The sequence below is a fragment of the Vidua macroura genome, chromosome 13 (assembly GCF_024509145.1).
Source record: "Vidua macroura isolate BioBank_ID:100142 chromosome 13, ASM2450914v1, whole genome shotgun sequence".
Taxonomy (NCBI): domain Eukaryota; kingdom Metazoa; phylum Chordata; class Aves; order Passeriformes; family Viduidae; genus Vidua; species Vidua macroura.
In genome coordinates this window covers 6,090,374-6,110,254 of record NC_071583.1, presented here as the reverse complement: position 1 = coordinate 6,110,254, position 19,881 = coordinate 6,090,374, and the positions used below count along the sequence as shown (strand labels likewise).

The 19,881-nt window shown below is 42.2% G+C and overlaps 1 protein-coding gene across 2 annotated transcripts in view; it reads left to right on the top strand.

Moving 5' to 3' along the window:
• SLC25A26 (solute carrier family 25 member 26) overlaps positions 1-19,881 on the top strand; it is an 83,116-nt gene that overhangs the window by 33,480 nt on the left and 29,755 nt on the right. The window lies entirely within an intron of this gene.

Below are 19,881 nucleotides of genomic sequence, written 5' to 3'. Positions count from 1 at the left end.
CTGGCCTCAGCTGTCATTGACTGGAAGAAGAATAAAGCTCACAGTGCCTCTGCAGATCACTGAAGCATCCCCTTCCCTGATGTTATGATACAGGTCATACACTCTGTTGAGAGACAATATGAATGTGCCTGGTGGATAAATGTTCTCTGGGTAAACTTGGATGTTACTGTTCCTTCTCACCTTTTATGATCCATGTCTCTCAGACTGATGTGAATATGTGAAGTATGAGCTGCTTTGAAAAAACAGGAGTGTGTATACATCTAACAACCATGGAAAAAATGTCTGAGGCATGAACTGGATGCTGGGGTGAAGTTTCAAACACCAGCCAACAAAAGAGCCCTGATGTGTTTGTTTTCATTCCTGTACTTTTGAGAGCCTGTTTCATGATTGTTGATGCTTGATTCAGAATTTTAGGAGGGTGTTTGAAGAAGGCAGTGTAGTTGTGTGACTTAAGAGGCTGGTGAACCAACATGGCCTCTGTGACTGAGGGCAAACTCACCTTGTCTTAGTAGTCCAAATGCCTGTGAGAGAAAATAAATTAGGAAAAAGAACAATTAGAGAAGAATTCTGAAGACAGTTAAATCTAAATTCTTGAGGTTGGCAAACCATGGGGAGAGAATTCTGCCCAAGTTCCCACTGGGCTGTGCCTTGTTCAGAGGGGTGAAAGGCAAGATGCAAAGGATCTTTAGTTCTTTGTTTTACTCTAATATTTGAGTCAATGTGTGGCACAGATCCACGGGTCAGGTGAACATAAATTGTGCAGTTGGAATTTATCCGGGCATTAAGTTAACCTCTGACTCACCCCAGCAGTGGTACAGCATTACAAATGTAGCCTTCAAGGAAGGATGAACAAATTTCCTAAGCCATTGGGCACAAACAAAACCTTCAAAATCAGCCAAGAATACCTCCTTGTTCCACTGTTCTGTCACCCCTCATGCCCTGGGATGTATTTATTGTGGCTAATGCTAGGAAAATTCAATCTGTCCATTTGTGCTCAGAGTGACTCAAGGTACCTCTCCTTGTTTTGTCCAGCTCGTGTTTAGTTCTGTGTCCTAGAAAAGATTTCCAGGCCACCAAGTGTGATGATTCTCAGCTCAGCATATGAATATCAGTGGTTTGACAAATTAACCTCTTTTGTTAATATACCTCAGCAGAAGGGAGCATAAGGAAGGGAATGCAAAATCATGGTTTTCTTGACAGTCGCAGCTGTTTGGGAATTAACTAATTCAGGCCACTGGAATCTTGTGCATTACTAAGTGACCTGAAAAGAATGTGTCCTCTCATCTGTGATGTTATTTTACCTTCATGCTTTCCCATCAGACACACAGAGCTCCCACTAACAGTGAGGAAGGAGCTTAGAACTTCCAGAAAAATTAAGCTGAAGTATATGAGTTGGAAATGGATCTTGTGTGTGTAAGCGAACTACTATTATTTCTTTTCCCAACAAAACAATTTCCTTTCTCTGGATTTCCCCCCCGTTTTCAATTTAGAAGGGGAGCAGAGCTGAGCAGTAGTGGAAGGAAGAAACCAATCAAGGATGGATCCTTTAGGAACTTTGTCCTAAAAAGCTAGCTGGAAGATCCTTCATGGGTTATGGGGCAGACACTGAACCATGGGACTTCTTGCTGAGGTTCATGTTTGACCTCTCAGTCCCCTTGGAAGTGATGGTCTTGAAAGAAGATGGCCTAGAATGACTTAATGTATTTATTTTCCAAAGGCCCATGAATTGCCAACATAGGGAATACTTTTACTGTAACAAAATACTGTGTATTTAAAGAGAATTCCTTCTTTTTCAGGAGAAATGTGACCTTGATTAAATTATTTCTATTTTCAATCAACTTTAAGGTCCCTGGAACCTCTGAAGTTCTCAGCAGCTGTTCCTCAGATGTCTCATGGCCTCTTGGCCTCACAGATTTCCCCATCTCCTTGGGAGGACTGAGGACTCTGAACGTCCTAAACAGCCAGAGCCAACATTTTGTGGCCAACAACGACTCAGTGGTGCCCTGAGCTCAGGAAAGCACTGTGTAAATGGTCTCCAGAGCTTCCCCACAGAGGCTGTGTGTTAGAAAACCCTTCTAAAGAGCACTTCAGCCTCAATAGTTGTACACTGATCCCCAAACACTGGATCTTCTTTCTGTTGCCAATCTTTCTTTTGTGCATTATGTTTCCTCTGAGAGCAGAATGCAGGCAGAATCTCTTCAGCTCTTGCTTTGCTCTTTAATCCAACACCACAAACCAGAAATCCTCGAGGTTTAAGCAGCTTCACCATTTATTTACACAGGTCTGCAGCAGCTTTTTGTTTTCTTTGTTTCATCTGTGGTTTTCTCCTCTGCTGTGTTTTGGATGGTTCTGTATGCTGTAGGAAACTCTGGAATTTTGTTTAGCTGCCTGCATGCAGCCTCCCTGTGCATCCACGGTGCAGTCCAGGACCAGCATCCTGCTCCCAAAGCCATGCTCCCTTTTCTTTACTGCTGTAGCTCTGCAAACAGCACAGCCACAGTTTCCCATGCATCTGTACCCACAGCACCTCTGCTTCCCTGCTGTGCTGCCTCAAGCTCTGCTTTAGTGGCCCCAAAACTCCCCCCTCCAGCCCTGAGCTGTTGGTTGAGCAGATGGTGCCAGATGCTGGGCACTTCCCCAGGTGCTGGTTGCCAGCCCATTGGTTGCCTGGCCAGCAGCACCCACAGCTGTTGACTCCTTCTGCAGTCTTTCCTACAAAATGAGGTTGCCAAACTGAGTCTCTTGGCTCAACCAAGTTGCCTGCAGATGGGTTTGAGGCATTTCTTTGATGTTCACATAAGTTTTAGGAGCTCTGTGTTTGCTGCTGTTGTATTTGCCTAAAATCAGATGATGAGTTCAAAAGCTGAGGAGGAGGGAAAAAGAGGGGAATTTGTGCACCACTTCAATAGCAAAGCAATCTAAAAATGGAGCTCTGTACACTCAGAGACAAGATGTCAATAAATATCCCATTGAATGGCTCATGTTCCATTACATATTGGTACAGCAGTGAAATAATTAATTTCAGAATGAGATTATAAGCATATAGTAGAGATGGAAACCTTAGTACTGATTAAGTAGTATTATCACAGTGATTAACTAAAAGTTTACCATCCAGACATTGTGTAGTTGCAGCTGATGGAAAGCAAAACCCAACAAGGCCAGTGAAATTTGGATCAGGACCATGTAATAATAGTATTAATAATTGGCAAGGGCATTGGGTTTTACTGTATGAACCAAATATTGCCATTTATTGTGTGTCAGGTATCCATTGAAAATACATGGGCTGCAGTCCAAATACCTGTGGAGATTAAAAAGTTGACGTTTAGTTCAGGGCACTCCTGGCACCACTGAGGTATGAAAAATGAGGAATACTTGTTGGTGCAAAATATCCTCAGACTTCATCTATGCAGATGTCCTTTCAGGAGTTGTTATAGGTAGTCTGTGACCAAACTGTGATGCACATCTGAGGCACCACTTTCTTTTTCCTGCTAAATATGAGACTTTAATTGAAGATTTAGTTATGGAATTTTGTCTGTATGAGCAGAATTCCATAGTTTATTATAGTGAAATGCCTGAAATAGCAAAAAAAAAAAAAAAAAAAAAAAGCCTATAAAGGAGGATCGGGGAGTTTAAAACCAAGATATTAGAATTGCATGGGTTTGTGTGAGCATTGGGTTGTTGCCTTTAACCAGTGAGAATCAGACTTGCAAATGCTGTGTGCTTGCAGAGGTGGAGTTTTTCCATTGTTGGTTTATTTGCAATTAATTGTATCCATGCCAGGTAATAGTCACAGGTACTTGAATGGGATTAGAAATCTTTTTTTTTTAAGAGATATCTGGTACTTTGCTGCTTTTAAGCTTTAGCACAGTCAGTGGGGTTTTATGTAAATCTGTCAATGTCATTTCCACCACTGGTGATCTTATTTCTGACTGCAAGCACAACTATTTAATTCTGTCAAAGGTGTTTCCGTAATTAAATTTATAGTGCAGCTTAATAACAGTTCAGAGAACATAAAGCTCCCAATGTGTTTTAGTTCTATTTGAAAATGGACACCTAGAGTTTGGATCAGAGACAGTAAAATTGGATAGCGTTTTGTGACCCTAAAGTTTTTCTGTTCAGTCACACCCTGACATTTCATGTCTCTGGGTTGGAAAAGATTTTTGTACAAGCAGGTTTTGAAGTGTTTTACTACATTGAGAAAAAAAATCACAATGAAACAGAACTGTTGGCATTTCTGTGTATCAAGAGCTGTTCTGCTCTCCAAGTTCCTGTTAACTTAAGTGTGAGCTGCTTGACTGAGATGTTTGCAGGGTCAAGCTGCTTCCAGGCATGGAGATGGAAGATATCCTGGTTCCCTTACTTGATGCAGCACGTTGAATTATCAGGAAGTTGCCAATACCTTGTCTCTCTCCTTCTTGTATTTTTCCATGAGAATTATCAGGAGATAAAAGAAGTTTGTTGCTTAGCAAAGAAATTATTAAATAGTCCTTTGACTGTTTAAAAGGAATTATAGCATTAGAAAATCCTGTTGACCAAAAGTATTTTTCAGGTTTTAGGAACTAAAGTATCATGAATATGGACATAGTGCAAATGCCCAGATACCACAGCTCGAATGAACTTTTTGATCAAGGATGCAGGTGTATTTTTGGATGAAAGAATGCAGCATTGAGCATTGCTTCCTTTTTAGCCTGAGCTTTACCCCAATATATCCTTTAATGCCTGTGCTCAGACTAACAGAAAACCTTTGATTACCAGTGCCTATAAAGAGCAGATGGTATCTTCTGACTGTGTTTTAATATGAGTACGGATTGAGGCTGTGCATATTTTAAATCAACTGCGTCTGCAAACTCCATGCAGTGTTACCTGTGCTTTGAAGAACTTCAGATATTTAATATGGCTACAGACATCCCATAAATTCTTATTCACCCCACCTGCTTCCATGTGCAAAGTTCCTGCTGTTACAAGTAGAGCTTTGATGAGTATTTCGATTGCACTATAAAGTTCTTTCCTTCAAAGATATGGATTTTCCTCATGGAAAAAGCTTTGTTTCTGTTCAGAAACACAAGGAGAAAAGGACTGTCTTATGTCTGCAGCTCTCTGGCATTGCAAGTAAGATGGGAATGAATAGTTGTCCCTAGAGCTGTAAAAAACAGCCAATAAAGGCTCCTATTACCCCAAAAGATTGGTCCAAAAAACCCAAATTTAGTCTGTGCTTTAGATTTTTGGTACTAAAGCCATCTCCCCATAGCTCTGTGTTTGTGACATGCTTGTTAATCTTGTGACCCTCCCTCCCTGCTCTCCTCCACCTTTCCAACCATCCATCAGAAGCATCAGAAGTCCCAGTTACAGGAACCTGGCTGGGCTTTCTTTGTTTTCCCTCTCCAGGAATCTTCTATTTAGAAGGAGATAGAGTTTTACATATGCAGCTGTGTGAAACTACAATACCCTTTTCTGAAAGGGGATGTTTTACTGCCTCATTAATACCAGCTAGAAGTCCAGCTTTACAGCATTACATCAACAGGAGCAAGGTGGAAACACAAGTGGCAGCACTGGCCTGAGGGCTGAGGTTTCATTAGTGCTTTTGACTGTTGTTCCTGTCTTTGTAAAGCTGCTGGGTTCTTGGGAGAGCTGTGTGCCCCATATCTGGCCAGGAGGTTTGTAGAATTTTAGATTCATCAGTTATCATCTTCCTTGTCTTTCTTCACAAATGACCTCTTTGTGAGGCTCTCCAGTAGAGAGCTGTTTGATCAGAGTTGACTTTGTGAGGTCTCCCCTACAACTTCCTGGAAGAGGTCATAATTTAATGGGTTAATTTTATCCTGGAGCATTTGGGTTCCATGGAAAATCTCTGGTATGTGTGTACATACTCCCCTGTAAGAGGAAAGCTGAGATCTTGAACCTATTAAAGATGTTTGTGCTACAGTGTCAGGATCTGACCTTTTGCCATCCTGATAGAGGGCTCAACAAGAAACCTGGATCACGTACTTGCTGTTTTAGGCTTCAAAACCAAACTGGAAATTTGCAGACGTAATATGAATGTTCCCTGTGTTGCTGGCGAATAAGATCCACAGGTGAGATGTATTCTTAAAGAAAATGCTTATCCAGAAGGTTTTTTCCTTCAAGGAATTTATGCTTCTGAGTGCAGCAGTAATTGTGAACGGAAAGGGGTTGTGTTCTCAGGTGGACTTCATGTGTGTTCTCATTGCACATCTGAGCTGGCACATTATGTTTGGGTCCTTCAGCCACTGCTGGAATATGAATAATCCACAGAAACCTGATCAAAAGTGAAGCCTTACTGTTAACTGACTGTCCTCTCAGCAAAAGGTCATCTTTGAGCTGGTGACCTTCTAGTCCAATGGGCAACATGAAGGGCTACTAGTTTTCCTAGATGTCAGATCCAGAGAGATTGAGTGCTTTGCTTGAGGTTATGCTGTGAACTTCCTATGCAGTTGGGGAATTCTCCTCATTGCCAGAGCAGTTTCAGAAATGAAAGACCATCCTGCTTTCTCACTTAAGGGTTTTGTTGTGGACTAACAGTTGAGCACACACGTGGCATTTTGCAGGGCGCTGAGGGTGAAGCTGTCACACTGGCTGACTCTGCTAATGATCTTCTCCGAAATTCAGTGTTCACGTGTGGGGACTTCTCTCCTGCCCACTTTTGAGCCCCAGAATAACAAAGCCCTGTAGCTCAGGCTCCTGCTCCACAGAGTGCCTCAGACTACACACGGGCTTGCACAGACTCTTAGGACTGTACTTGTTTCCCACAATTTTCTGCGTGTTTGTCTCTAAATGAACCATGAAATGATTCAGTGCCCGCATGTGGTTTTAATAATGAGCGCATGTGGGCAAATGAGAAAATACAGAATGTTTGACTGGAAGTTTCCAGCACACACCATGGGTTAAAATCGAAGTAGGTTTGTTGTCAGAGTTGGTTAATTACTTTGCATTAGATGATATTTAGATGATACGTTTCTCTCTAACCTTGTAACAACTGTTGAGTGGTGGAAGACTGTGCTTAATTAAGGGCAGATTTGGAGCAATAATCTCCAGCTTGATCTTTACTGGGATCTGATTGTTTTTCTGGGAAGTTTGTGTCATGTTGTTGGTTTTTCGGCTTTTTTGTTTGGCTGCTGTTGTTGATGGGTTTTGGGGGTTTTGGCTTTTTGAGAGAGAAAGAAAGTGCAGCAAGTAGCTTTCTGATTGTGTTTGGCTGAGAGTTACGTCAAGGGCTTATGCTTCCACATCTTGAAAACTACAACTGTTGTAGATCCATCATGGCTACAGGTGGTCTTTTCAGCATCTAGGGCAATCCTCCCTTTGCCACATATCCTCAGCTTTGCAAAATGCTTCTGAAAAGACTTTGTGTCCCTCATTATTACTTTGTTAGAGTGAGATAAATTCTCAGATTTTTGAATTCTGCTTTTCTGTTCTCCTTTCTCACCTCACACATGTTCGTCTGTGATGTTCCCTCTTCCACGCTTTACTGAAGAGAGACTTACATCCCACTGCCCTGAGGTCAGAAGAAATTTGTTGCCATCAGACGAGAGAATCTCTGAGACTATTCTGAATTTCTGTTTTCTTTTGTTCCCAGACTTGAAGGGTTAATGTTGGTTTAGACTTAAATGGCTTTTTCTAACAATCTGACTTAAGCTTGCTGATGAAAAGCACAGTGAGAACTGCCTTTGGCAGTCTTTGATGTCCTTGTGCAGGAAAGGGGGGGAAGAGCAGTGGAAAAGCACAGGAAGGTAAAATGATAAATAAAGACAAGTACTTGAAAATTTTCTGCAAGTGGGAGAAGAAAAATCTGTTCTTATGCCCGTGATGAGGAGGTGAAGAAGTAATGACTTAAATTGCTCTGGGGAACTATCCAACAAAGCAGCACCTGAGCTGATCATCTGTGCAGTCCATCCATCAGGAGAGGCTGCTAATGCAGGTTAGACAGACTGGCTGGGAACAGGCCCTGCCCTTGGTCAGTGGCCTTCAGATCTTATTTTCTCTATCAGACTGTAATTCCTGTGAAAGGCAGGTGCAGTTGTAAGAGAAAAATAAATGCCAGGAGCAGAGCAATTCCTCCTCTGACAGCTGCACTTTAGGTGTTGTGTGGAATAAGAGGCTTAGGTAAAACAGGTGGATAAAGACTTCAGAGTTTGTTAAATTCCATGTTTCTCCACTTGTGTTATTGGGAGAGTTGTTTTTCTCTGGAAGTTTTTTTCACTGTCTTCAGTGTCAAACTCCCTGTGAGTGTAGAGGTCCCTGAACTTGGTGCATAGGTGTATGTGTGCTGCCTTGGTTTCTTCCCAGTCATCTTGGAGCACCAAACTTGCTTGCAAAGAGGAGCTACATGAGTGTAGGTCTGCTGGAAGCTCAGCTCAGTGTAGAGGTTAGAAATGACAGCACAAAAACTGTGGTAAAATTTGCTGTATATCCTTCAAACTTTATCTAGCTGACTTAAGTAGAACTTAGAAAAAGTATTCTTGGCCCAGAATTTTGAAACATCCAGGCATATAAGCTGGGAAAGTATCTGTGGTGTGTGTTTTGGGGCTCCAGAAGGTGTCAGGAGCACACTGAGGCTGAGGAAGAGCAGTTCCACAGCTGCTCCTGCTTTCTGCCTCGCTGTGGAAGTGGATCCCACCCCAGGCAGTTTGTGGGACTTCTCATGAAGCAAGGGCTGTAGCATCCAGGCAACTACTTGCACGTTCCAGAAGGGAAATGCACTTCTCTGAGGCACAAACATCCCAAGGTGCTGCAGATGATAACACCTGTATGCAGTTATTTTATCTCTGGGCTCATCGGGCCTTAGGAGCGGAGCCATATCTTAAAGGAGCTGTCACAGCAATCCTTGTTTGCCCCCTAGGTGTCTCCTCAAGTGCTCCTGCAAGTAATTAATCACCTAATAAAACACACTCTTTGACAGTAGGTGGAATTTGGAAATTAATTTGCACCCCTTAAATGAGGCTTCTAAAACTATAATTACCACGAAAGAGAGAAATGAGCTGTGTCAGGTGTATAAATGATTTATTTATCAATAATAAACTGTCACCAAAGTGGCACTTAGCTTGCAGTGCCTGTGCTGCATTTCTTTAAGGTGAATTAAGCAATAACATTTGCCTTCCTTCCCATATTTGCAGGTCTTGGGGCAAATCTTCAGTTGTTTGTGAAGTTTTTGGTACAAAAGTGACCTGTAACAATATTATAGCTGCCTTTCCAACACTCTCTTTTTTAATGTGTGATCACTTCTTGCTGCCTTATCAATCCCTGCTGGATGCCTTATCCACTGAATAGCCTCTGGCCTCACCAGAACTTGTGCAGCCCAGCTGGCCATTTGGATTTCTCATTATCTCTTCAAATGGTGGATTTTGTGAGTTGGATGTTGGTAGCAACAGGAAATAGAAAAGGGAGGAAGTTTTAACTCATTGGCTGGACTGCATATGGAATAAGTTACCTGGAATAAGAGGAAATCCAAGATATCTGATTCTCTCTCTCATTTTTTTTTTTTATGATAGAGGTTTAAAGATGTAGGTTGAGAGAGAGCAATTAAAAAAATCTCGATAAATGTGAAAACAGTAACATTTTAAAAGCAAATACTTTACAAAAATATTTACCCTCAAAAATACCCTTTCAAAAATGTGTTACCAAACTGTCTAACTGTGCCCCAGAGCATCTGAAGACTTATTTTAGCTGCATGTGCAAAGGTGACGTGGACTACACTGCAGCCTTCCCTGCAAAATTGCCACTAACAACTGTTCTAGTTGCTCCAGCTGAAATGTATTTGTTGCTGGCAGTGTAATTGGCTGGATTCAAAGGACATACAGTGCATGTCGTCTGTGGGACATGGAAGAAAATTGTCTCATTATTGCATATTAATCTTACATTATTGGTGCATTTATTTCTGAAAAAGCCCAAGAGGATTTCTATTCATTCGTGTCAGACTGGCTTCTCTAATGCACAGCTCCAGGGAAGGGCCCTGCCTCATTATTTCCCCCATACTTGTTTGCTTGAAGTTGAGTTGACTTGAAAAAAGTGTGAGGGTGCTCAGCATCACTGGCTTGATTCAAAAGTTCTGCACACAGTGAGAATTCTTGAATTAAAACCCCTTGAGGAAAAAAATGGAGCAAGGGTGCAATCAGTTACAGTGCCCTTTTGATTTACATTTTAGCTGTGCCATTTCCTGCACCAGAAGTGACTTCTGCTGCAAAGCAGAAAACACAAACAAAACAGGGTGCCATTCAAAACAAAGTCCCTGTGGTGTGATTAGATTGGCAATGCCATATTGTAGCTGTGAGAAATGACAGATTGCAAACAACTCGTGCGAGCAAAAAAATCCTTGTGATGCTGACTCTTCACTGAGGGGTGTGAGTTGGAAAAATGCTCTGCAAAATCCTTTCAATACAAACTAACATGTTTCTTCTTTTAAGTTTTACCACAAGGTATTTGTGCTGTATTGCACAGGTTTTTGGAAGTGTACTGGAAATATTTTTCATGCAAACTAAGTGGCAAAAATTGAACTCAGGAATGCAGCTGAAGGGGCAGTCCAAGCACCCTGAGCATGTCCTGGTTTGCTTGAAATATGGTTGCCCTTTGCAGGCACTCAATTCATCTTGAGGCCAATTTTAACAGTGCTCAGTGCAGAAATGGCTGTTACGACATGCCCTGAACCAGCTCTGGTTCAGCTTGTGTAAATTCTACATGTGGGGTGCTTTTGGAGCTGACAGGTGGAATTTTATTGTGATCCTATTTAACTATTCTACCATAGTAAGGGCTTTTGGAATTTATCTTACTGAGTTGCTCTGTGTTGCAAGGCAAAAGAACGAGTTTTTTTGGTTTTTTGTTGTTTTTTTAATCACATCTTGTAAAGGCTCCTGTTCAGTGTAGGATCTCCCCAGTGTTCAGCTGTGCTTCCCAGCTGGGCACTCTTCAGCTGGTCTGTGGGCACAAACCATCATGTCAGGGTCTTTTCTGTCTACAGGAAATTTCCAATAACAGGCTGTTTTCACCATGTCCATCAGCATTTCAGAATGAATTTGGGAACCTCCTTTCCACCCCAGATTAGGCCTGGGCCTATGACAATGATAATGGAAATTCCGTGCCCATGGCAAGGGGATTGGAATGAGATGATCTTTAAGATCACTTCCAACCCAAACTATTCTGTGGGTCTATGACTTCCAGACAAACTCAGGTCATTCGCTGGCATCAGGTCAGCTGAATTTTTAAAGCTGCATGTAAGAAGACAGAATCTGCAGAGTTCTGCAGGTTTCTTAATTCTTTTCATGATCCCAACGCCCACTACCAGCACATGGTGATACTATTTAAAGAAAGGTGTTAATGGAATTATATCCTTTGATTGAAAGCCACAGTTGATTTTTTGCTCTTGTATGAGTTCTGCAGATTTTGGTTGTTTTGTCTGAAGTGGTCTATTAGCACTTGCCCTGAGATAAAAATTGCTTTTTAAGTGAAGAAAGGATTTTGGCATGAGTCAGAAAATCCAAGGGAAGATAAATGAAAAATGTAATTAAAATGCCTTGAGGTTGAGACATTACGGGAATTGTAATGTATAGTTTGCTAATCTCATTAGAAAAAATCCTGGTTTAAGTCACCTGGTTATATTATATGCTGCTAACACCAGCCTGCTCCTTTTCAGCCCAAAAAGTTATGAAATTATACTGTAAAAGCCACTTGCTTTGACAACAGCAAAGCAAGTGTATTAGGCAGCAACATTGCTTTCCTTCCTTTTCTCTTTGGTTCTTAATTTGCTTGGTAATTTTTCTTTACTGCACTGCCTGGTGCCCAGTTCCCCGAGTCCAAGCTGCTCTGCAACTTCTGGGACCCCATCTCTTTGATCAGGATCAATATATTTTTTTTTTATTTCAGATGCTGCTTCACAGTTGTGTAGAGCTAATTTAGGCAGATATATCCCAGCCAGGCTCAGGGTGAAGGGTGCATTATCAGTGCATTATGGGGACTGAGTAGCACCCAGAATAAGGCATCCAATCCATTCACGAGGCTGCAGGAATAGAAACAAATCTAGAAACCTAAGGGTAGGTTTCCCAACAAGTTTCTACCCTACTGTCCAGTGAAAAGGTAAAATTTCAGGAGATTCCTCATGGCTAGGGAATGTCTGACTATTTCTCCAAGCAACATTTTTGCATTCAATTTTCTTTCTTCTTAAGTAATGACTGTTAGCATGAAAATTATTTAATTTCTGACTGCTTCCCAGCTGAAAAACAGTTGGGAAGACTGTGGTTCAAATCATATATATGTAAATCCCATTGATTTTTGTCTGTGGATTCCAGTCAAAATCCTGTACCTACCCACACAACTTGAGCCATTGCACTGTGAGTTTTGTGAATGTACCTGTGACAGCAGGGAACTGGCAAATCTGCTGTGACGGGCATTTGACATGGCTGCAAAACCAGTGAGGAAAAGAAATCATCTCAGTCAAACCTTCTGGGTGCAGAGTGGCCTTTAAATGAATTTAAGCTGTGAGAGCAGCATTTCCCATCCCGTGGCATTTCCCATCCCATCCCCTCTGGAGGCCATGCTGCAGTGGGCGTGCAGCTTGGCTTTCTCTTTCTGGTGTCAATGTTTTGCACAGAAGGAGGTTTCTTAAAGGGACCATCAGTGCAGCAGATGCTGTGCTCAGACCTGCGTGAGAGAGGAGCAGTGGTGGGATCTGATCCCATCGTGGGGCCCTGGCGAGGCACTGCTTTGGCTGTGATGCTGAAGTTTCTTGGTGGAGCTCCAGTCATGTTGTTCCCTTGGCTTGTCATCTCTTGGGTGTTTGAGGTCACTTTGAGCTCCTCACTGTATATCTAAAGGAGCACACAGAAAAGATTAGACTGTTAGCTGGCTTTTCTCGTCAGTCACCATGTTGGTTGCAGCCCCAAATTAGCAGAACACTTTGTTCAGGCATCAGTTCTACAAAACACTTTGGCCCAGCTCCAGCTCTGGAAGAGCTTTTAGATTAATGGGAAGTTGGGAGTGTAAAGAAGAGCGTGGAGTTTTGAGAACTTGTGTTTGGTACTTATCATCTTTAAAGGCTAATCTTGTTCCCATTCAGCAATAGTGAAGGCTGTTGTCATGGTTTAACCCCAGCTGGCAGCTCATCCCCACAAATTGAGAAAACTTGTCAGTGGAAATACAGACAGTTGAACAGGTAAAGCAAAAGCCAAGCAAAGCAACACAAGGAATTCATTCACTGCAAGGACAGGCAGGTGATCAGCCATCCCCAGGACAGCAGGGACATCACACCTAATGGGGACTTGGAAGACAAATGCCATCCTCTGAACAACCTCCCTTCCTCCTTCTTCCCCAGCATGACACCACATGGTCTGGGATGTCCCTTGGGTTGGTTGGGGTCAGCTGTCCCTGCTATGTGTCCCCTAACTCCTTGTGCACCCCCAGCCCACTCTCTGCTGGGGTTAGGAGCAGGAAGGGCCTTGTCCCTGTGTGAGCCCTGCCCAGCAATAACTAAAACATCCCTGAGTTATCAACACCGTTTCCAGCACAAATCCAAAACACAGCCCCATACTGGCTGCTGTGAAGAAAATTAGCTCTAGCACAGCTAAGCATGTGCTTAAGTGCTTTGCCAAATGTGGAGGGGAAGATTTATACTGGTAAAGTGGAAACTTGGTAGCATCTACTTTGGAGATCACAGCTCCAAGCAGGGTTTCACAAAAGAAGCACAAGCTGTTGTTGTGCTCTGCAGTTCAGTTCCCTCAGGCCCTGCTGATAGCCCAAAGCTATTCCTGGGCTGTGTGAACAGGACTGCAGGATGAGCAAATGAAGAAAATAAGGGTTTGTGTGTGCTGGGATGTTCCAATTTTTTAATTGTCTTGCCCACCAAAGCACACTTGTTGCCCTTGATCTTATTCCCAGGATTTGTAGCCTGGCACACTTTTCCTCCCATCTGAGCTGGGTAACCAAGTGTGAGAATTTGTTCTGGTTTAGCTTTATGGTTGAACATGGTTCTGAGAGATTCTCAAGGCAGACAGAAATGATGTGCCTGTGTAAAGTCATGCAAAGGAGCTCAAAGGCTTATGATGAAAGCATCTTCTCCATAACTGGATTAAAACAAATCATTGAGAGTCATGGCTTTTATTTCCACAGTTCATATACTGGTGATGCCATTGTACAAGGAGGGTTTAGGCTCCTTTGAGGCAGCCTGCAAGAGGTTCCTGAGATCAAGCCCTCCCTGCTCTGTGCACACCAGATTTGTGCGTGCAGCCAGCCTCGCTGAAGTTTTTTCCCAGCTTGCTGACAGGCAGGAAGTTGGGGGATGCAGGCTTCCCCAGGGGCTGGATTGCCATGGACGAGGCTGCACGTCCACACCTGGGAGGGCAGCGAGTCCCAGGTGGCCCAGGATGTCCAACCCGACATCCTACAGCTGCTACCTTGGGGTGGGGGTGGAAGAAATGCTCCATTAGGAGCAGAGTAACTCTCCAGCTGCGTCAGCAGGGAGGTCTGCTGGGTCCAGGGGGCTTCCTGTTTAAATAGTTACAGAGTCTGCAGAATTGGTTAAACTGTCAGAAAAGAATTATAGAGGGTAAAAAAAAAAAAAAAATAATAAAGGAACCATCCTTCCTGTATCTGTATGTGCATTGTCTAACTGCTCCTTTGGGATCAACCAAACGCTTGCTGGGATTTTTCAGTTCACTGTAATGAGTTTTAGATTAGGTTTTTGTAATGTAGAATCAGATTAAAGTTTGTGGAATTGTAGCTGCAGTGCAGGAAAGTTTTAATATGTAAAAGTTAAGGGAAATCTTTGTCATAAGGTAGTAGGTCTTGTCACTTCTGCAAGATCATGTCCTGTGGTTAGGCAAAAGCAATGCAACTGTTCATTAAAACAGCTGAAATGGCACCTACAGAAGGAAACTTAGCAAAGCCCCATTTTGTGAGATACAAAATTCTGAATCTGAAGTAAAATACCTTTACATGCACAGTATTCCTAAATTAGATGTTAGTCTGCATTCTTTCTCTCTGCCACATGATGGAGATAATGGTGTAAGATACACAAGCAGTACTGCACAGGCCTTACACTTCGGGGAAAGAAGTTTCAGCTTGGTTTATTGTAGTTGTTCCATTAATGTTGGTTTTGCACTAGCATTGATGGGGTAGTTTTCTCAATAGTATCCATGAAGTGTTTTGTTTAAAACAATGTTTGCTTACTTGTTCTTTTTGGTACAGTTTGAGTTTTTCTTTTCTTCTTCCACAAGGGCAAAGAAGCAGGAATACCCTTACCAAATAACCAAAGGTAGCGATGCAGCAAAATACTAAAGTCTCTATTTGGTAAAACATTCAAAAAAACTTGGTTAGCTTACATTAACTGTATTGGGACTTAAAATTGTACTTAAAAGTTAATGGTTTGGGCTCAGATATAATTAAGGCTGTTGTGATTTCTATAAAAGTAAGGAATTTGCAGCAGTTCCTGTTAAACAAGTTTTAAAAAAGGAGATCCTAGAGCCTGCTCTCACCATGAGTGGGGTCTGTTCTAATCTGGTAGAATCCAGATTAGTTGATCTTTGTGTTGTGCTGTAGAGCCTTTGCATCCACCCTCTCCTCTTTTCTCCATTTTTAGCATCAGTCCTGATCCAGAAGCTGTCAAAGCCACATGTGCAAAATTCCCAGCTATTTCAATGGCCTTTGGATCAGGCCAATATGCAAAGGCAGATTTCCTCTTGGAAATTTTTTTTTTAGTGATACTCAGAAAACTCCTGGCAAGAGATATATTTAATTTTAATGGTGAGATCTGCTGTGTGATATTTGTAATCATAATGTAGTAACAAGACATTTGTAACAAAACTGGTATAGGTTGAGAGACATCCAAGATGGGAGAAACACGTTTCTTCCCAGTCTGTTTTTTTTTTGTTTGTTTGTTTTTTTCTTGTGGCTGTTACTCTGAGGACAAGAGTTCCTTTGCTGATGTCAGTGCAATTACAGCTGCACTGTTTTCCATTTTTTTAGGCTGAATATTTGCTGGATGAAGCAATACTCTCACTCCTCTCCACAGATCCACCTGCCTTGTGAATCCAACGTTCTGTCGTTGATTCGAATCCTGGGTTCAGTTTTGGGCCCCTCACTACAAGAAAGACACTGAGGGGCTGAAGCATGTCCAGGGAAGGGAAAGGAGCTGGGGAAGGGTCTGGAGCACAAGGAGTAGCTGAGGGAGCTGGGGGGTGCTCAGCGTGGAGGAAAGGAGGCTCAGGTGGGACCTTCTCACTCTACAACTCCCTGGAAGGAGTAGCCAGGTTGGGATCAGTCTCTTCTCCCAGGTAACAAGTGCCAGGGGGAGAATGAAAGGCCTCAAACTGCATGAGAGGAGGTTCAGATTGAGCAGTAGGAGAAATGTATTCACTGGAAGAGTTGTCAAGCATTGGAAGAGGCTGCCCAGGGAAGTGGTTGAGTTACCATCCCTGGAGGGATTCAACAGCATGTCAGTGTGGCACTTGGGGTTGTGGTTTAGTGATGTGCTTGGCAGTGCTGGGTTAACAGTCAGACTCAATGATCATAGAGGTCTTTTCCAACCTAAATGATTCTATGCTTTTGTGAATCTATGCTGTTTGATTAATTCCTTGTGCTTAGGTCTTTATATAACTTGCAACATTCTCACTTGAGGAATTGTTCAACTCTGATACTGCAAATCCGTCAGTCCGGTGCCCACTAGCAAATGGTTTTTCTTTGATTAGAGTTTCCAAGTTTGTATTTAGAGGCTATTCCTTGATAGGTACCTCCCATAAGGCATTTTAAAAATAATATTTACATTTAAAATGTGCCATATATGTAAAATCTCCATTAAAATGCTCTCAGAGTCAGGGCTCAGACTGTGTGTGTGTGCACCCACAGGCCGATGTAATAGCTCCTCCAAATGTTGGAAGCTTTTCCTCAGAAGACTTCTTCCAAAAATGCTGCTCTCCGTGCTCTTGGGTTCTGCTCCTGTTTCTTTCATGAGAACAAAGATTAGTCCTTCATGCTCCTAAACTCAATGCATGTGCATGACTTAAAGGCATTACCTACCAATAAATGGGAGATTAGCTGCGGCTTGTGTACTTCCTGGTCAGTTCAGGTTTTTTCAGATGGCTCGTTGTTATCCCGTTTCCTTTAACGATGGGACACTTTAATGAGTTTGCCATCTGACATACATCTGCTTCCTGTTAAACAATACCTTCATTCTTCTGGAGCTGCTAAACTCATCTTTTATCCTACAAGATTTTTATCTGAGCCCTGAAAACAGCATGTACGAATCGGTGTCAGCATATTCATTTACTTGCTGAGAGGCTTTCTTAATATGTTGTTGAAAATTAATAGCAAAGCAGGCATCTCCTTTAATGCTTATTTGTTGGAAAATGGGAGAACATGGATATTATTTGTGTAATTAGGGGCTGGTCAGTCCAGCTCATGTTTGAAATCCAATAAAATTGACTTTTATGGCTGACAGTATACAATCTCTAATAGTTATTCTGTTCTCCCAGCAGAGTAAGAAGGGGCTGGTTCCAGAAGGGGTTGGGGGTGGGATTTGAGGTTGTTAGTGTTGTTTCTTTGAGGAAGGAGCCTTTAATAGCTCAATGATGGTCTGTCTCATGCGTGTGCAAAGTTAGGGCTCTGTGATCATCAGGATCTCTTAAATCAACCCAGCCTGCATTGAGTTTGTGCATCTGCCTCAGTGCCTCTCCTTTTCCCATGTTTTGGAAACATGTAATCGTGCTGGATCTCTGACTATGTCTTTCCCCTTCACTGGTCAATATTGTCCCTGCAGAAAAACATTTTTTTTCTTTATTTTTCTTTGCTTTTTAAATCACAGAACCTTTTTCTCCCGGGGGGAAAACTGAATTTTTCTTTTACTTATCTTTACTACATAATATGCCGTATAAGTTGCTTTTATAATGACTGTGTGATGCTATTTAAGAGGAAATGTCAATGTGAAGTTCTGCCACGCAGGTCCAAAGGACATCTGTGAGAATGGCTTGTAACCAAATTAAGCAGCCCTGTGGGGCACATAATGTTTTGTCTAGGAAAGGAATTTAGTTCCAGCCATTCACATGTGCCAGGTGACAAGTGGAAATACTTTGGGGTTAGAGCTGGGGAAATGTAGGAAACAAGGTGCAAATATTTATTTGAGAGTTAGCAGATGCCTGCACCAGAAAAATGACTGTAATTCAGGAATTTTGTATTTCTTCCCGTTTATAGCTTGCAGTTTTCTCCCAGCTCAGACAGGGTTAATGTTATTTGCTTGAAAATGAAGGAATTGCTGATTACTTCAGATGGTTGCTGGTGCATGATCTGAAACCTTTGTTTTAATTATACTCTTGGCATTGTTGAGATTGATGTTTCTACCACCCTAAACGCCATTCCTTTGCCTCTGGCAGTGCTGCAGAGCTGGTGTTCAACACTGAAGGGCTGTGAAAAGTTGTTTGTTGCAAATGCAACTTGATAGTTTTCCCTGTGATGGCTGAGCTTCCCATGGGGTTCCACTTCTATGGCTTCGTGCAGTCTTACAGGAAGGTGCTGTGTGTGAACTTGGTCCTTCACTGTTTTCCTGAAGGAGTTGAAGCCAAAACCTCTCCCCTGGTCATTGCTATGCCAGCGTTGTTAAACTTGCCTGAAAAGCTTTGTTTGTTTTTGCATCAGTGTTTATTAACAAAGCCCTCCATCATTTGTTTAACATATAAACTTGTCTATTCTTTCACCACGCTCCCAACCTTCCATCTCACGGAGCTGCAGGAACACAGCTGATGGCTTTGACAGTCTTTCATTCATGTTAAGATTACAAATTACCTTTTTATAATTCAGTTCCTCATGGAGTCTGCAGTTTTTCAAGGAGGGCCTGGGGGACAATATTAATTGAATCATTTCAAGAAAATAAGTCTACTTTGTCAGCTCTAGGGTATCCCATCGATGATGGGTCTTAAGTACCTTCAGCTTCAGTCAGTAGAAAAGCTGTGAGACCTCCAAATCTTGATGGTTGCTATTGCTATGACCTCTGATGTGACCAGGGGCCAGGCTTGCCTCATTTCATGCTGTCTTTTCAAAACCCGTCCTGGGGAAAATATATTTATAGCTGGAACATCAGTTTATCCTAATCCAGATGTATTGGGTAAATGTGTGAAAAAATTTAGGAGGGCAAGACACTGAACCAAATTTGCTGGGATTATTAACAGAGATGTTTAACTCCAGTGGGCTGACAGGGTTTTATTCTGCTTTAACTTGAACCTATTAAAAAACCCTTCTATCCTTTATAAAGAAGCTAGGAAAAAAAAAGGGATTGTAAAAGGGACTTAGGTAAATAAGATTGTTCTCCTGAAATTTTCTGTGTATGTATCCTTAGAAAACAGTATATTTTTGCTATTCAGAAGTGGGTTATTAGTCTTTTCTTTGCAATTACAATGGAGAAGGCACAGTTTGGCACAGCAGCTCAGTACTCCTCATAAATACAGACTTGGGCAGTGATGGCCCCTCTGTCCTTGTCATGGTGAGTGCAGGTGACAGGTTGGGAGCAAGTTTGAGAGCTGCCCCTCGAGGATGAAATAGGTTCTCCCTGAAGTGAGCAGATGTTCTTGCTGCTGGCCTTTGTGATGTTCATACTCTCAAAATCCTCTTCAGAAGTGTTTGCTTTTCTCCCATTGCTGTTAATGTAGGGAACAGTGGTGGTGTGGGTGAGAGCAGTTTCTGGGATGGAGGTGCATTTTCAGGGACACTGAGAAAGCTCTTACAAGGTGAGCCTGTTCCTCCTCTGGCTGTTTATGCCAATCTCTCCTCCAGTATTTACTCTAACGTTTATAAAAATAGGTAAGTCTTCTGGAGAGCAAAGCCTGCTGAACGAGGAACAGGGAAAACCTGAATAAACAAACATGTGCCACAGATTAGTAAGAACATCTGTAGGTTTTATAT